Source organism: Corvus brachyrhynchos, unplaced genomic scaffold (assembly GCF_000691975.1).
Source record: "Corvus brachyrhynchos isolate BGI_N302 unplaced genomic scaffold, ASM69197v1 scaffold10, whole genome shotgun sequence".
NCBI classification, from domain to species: Eukaryota; Metazoa; Chordata; class Aves; order Passeriformes; family Corvidae; genus Corvus; species Corvus brachyrhynchos.
In genome coordinates, this window is record NW_008236180.1 from 2,808,918 (window position 1) to 2,811,544 (window position 2,627).

Here is a 2,627-nt window from a genome sequence, read left to right on the forward strand (position 1 = left end):
TGTGCTGCCGAGCCCGCTGGGATCCACCGGGGCTGGGGAAGGGGAACCTCTTCCTGCATCCTACACCCTCCAGTGAGGAACCTGGCGTGGGGGCAGCTCCCTTGTGGGTACCGAGAAGGTGACAGGGGACCAAGCTCCCTCGGAGGAGGCTGCTGAGACCCTCCTCGCTCTCTGTGGAGTGACACGGGCACGTTCAGTCTGAGCCCGAGGAGTGACCACGGGGACATGCTGGGTGCCCGGGTCCCAGCTCTACCCCCCGCCCAGCTCCGGGGCCTCTCGTGTACGGAGAGACCCCCCCTCTCTGCCCCAAGGAGCCTCCAGGCACACGACGCCTCGGGCCATGCCTGGGTGAAAGGTGTGAGGTGTCCCGCAGTTTGCGGTGTCCCGCAGCGGTGCGTGGGCTGGCAGGTAGCTGCCTGCCCAGGGAAGGGGTGATCAGCCTCTGCATTGGGGGGATCACAGCGGGAGAGTTTCCAGACCTGCGGGGTGGCATGCCAGACGGAAAGGTGGGTGAAGAGCCTCCATTAGCCACCGCTGCTCCCCTCAGAAATTCAGCAATAGGCAAATAAATAGTGAAATGGTCGCTGCAAGGGAACAGGGAGCCAAGGAGAAGAAATATTCTGGGAGGGCGAGTGCACTTTGGAGCCACATTACAGCTCGCTACTCGAGCAGTTCTGCTGCAACTCACTTAATCACAACAGAAACCTTTATTAAGGATACTGAAAAGCAGTGAATAAGTGGGTCATGTATAATAAGCCATTTGTGTTCAGTAGGTGAATACCAATTTGATAAAAGCTGTGTGTGCTGAAAACCTGTATAAATCGCTGTTTAGCAGATCGGAGATTGATCATTTCATTAGTGGCTGGTGCAGCTTTCCCTCCACACCTCGAGAGTCCAGCGGGTTGGAGACGTGGAGTGGGAGAAGGGCTGTGGCCAGCAGGACGGATTCGGCTGGGGCTGGTGGGCACGGGCAGGTCCTGCCGGGCTCTGCCCGCAGCAGGCAGCGCCCAGTGCTCGCCGCCATCTCTGCCCGGGGCTGGAGGCCTGGAGGAGCCTCCACGGCATCGCGAGGCTCTGGCACAGCCCCGGAGCGCGTTCACTCTTCCTTTTAACTTGTCCACGCCAGATGCAGCGAGGGAATTGACCGGGAGCAGCATGTGCTCCGCAGGCATCGGCAAGCGGCCGTGAGCACCCCTGGAGCACAGGCGGCTCCCCCATCCTGCCACCCCACTGTGGACAGCGAGGTTCTGCTCGCAGGGCAGCCGGGGCTGTGGGGAGGGAAAAGTCACAATCAAAGTAAGTCCTTTACCTGCCCCCACAGCATCTTTGGCAAGGATGGAGCCAGGATGGGCTCCAGCTGCCCCGTGAGAGCATCTGAGAAGCAGGATTCTTCCCACCATCCCTTCCCTACCCACAGTGCTGCCTCTTCCCCTTCTCTCCTCAGGCTGGCGCCTTCAATTATTCATGCCCCCCATTGCAGCCTGTGCACGCTGGGCTGCTGCCATCGGCTTTCTCATGCGCTGGCTGGGAAGCTCCAGCCGTCTTCCCAGCCTGCTGTCTCTGGAGTGGGGCAGGGGAGCCGTGCTGTGAGGAGGAGCAGCCCGGCTTCTTCCCACTATCGTGTACAGGCGATATCGCCTCGCCTCAGCAGAGCCGTGGCTGGAGGCTGGAGGGAGCGGGGCTCCGGCTCCCCAGGGCGCTGCCCTGCTCCGTTCCTGCACACCCCGGTGATTATTCTATCAATTACTTTCATAAACACTTTGCATTCTGCCGGATTTTTTCACACTTCCTGATGGGAATTCTCCATGCCGATGTGTTTTTCCTGCTGCTGTTCGTGCAGTCATTCAACGCAATTACATCTGACACCTCTCCTCATCAAACGTCTGGGCTTTCTCTTCCCTTGAAGCGGCTGACAGACGACGGGCCAGACACTGGGAATTATTACGTTAGGACAGTGACAGCTAATTTTAATCATAACGTTCCCTGTGAGCGAGGCAGGAATCCACCAACAGCTGGCATGGCTGCACGCGGTCTGGAGCCGTGGGCAGCACGGCAGGGCTGGAGTGGGGACCTGGAGTGGGCCAGGGAGCTGGAGGCTCTGCACTGCTGCCTCCTTCAGCAGGGGCTGCTCCGGGGGCTGGATGGATGCCCAGGTGGGCACCTGCTGGGCCCTCTCCCCTTCATGGCTCCTCTGGGATTATGGTTCATGGTGTGAGTGGGACTCGTGCACCTCGGGACAGACAGCCCTTCCTGGCCCTATCCTCGACAGGTCTCGCTCTCTCCGAGCTCCTCTGTTCCATAGCCTTTCTCCCTCCTGCAGGGCTCTTTCCTGCCTGGCTGCCCCCCGCTAAGGCTCCATCTGCGGTGGGTGCCCGGTTAGGCACTGGGGATGATGGCTGGGCTCGGTTGTGACGGGTGCATTGATGCCTTACATCGTATGCTCCGTGTGAAGCTGGATTGGGATGAGGTGGCAGAGGTGGGATGGGCAGAGCCGGGCAGGAGGGTGCCGTGTCCATGAGCTCCGGGCACTGCCAGCTCTGCAGGATGGTACCAGCACCTGCCTGTGCTGTGGGCAGCTCTCGGCGGCAGCTGCCCAGGCCCGTGGGGCCCGGCATGGTGGTCTGGGT

The 2,627-nt window shown here is 60.7% G+C and overlaps 1 protein-coding gene across 1 annotated transcript in view; it reads left to right on the forward strand.

Annotated features, from left to right (window-relative positions):
* VSTM2L (V-set and transmembrane domain containing 2 like) overlaps positions 1 to 2,627 on the forward strand; it is a gene marked incomplete at its 3' end in the record, with an annotated part of 20,039 nt that overhangs the window by 8,793 nt on the left and 8,619 nt on the right. The window lies entirely within an intron of this gene.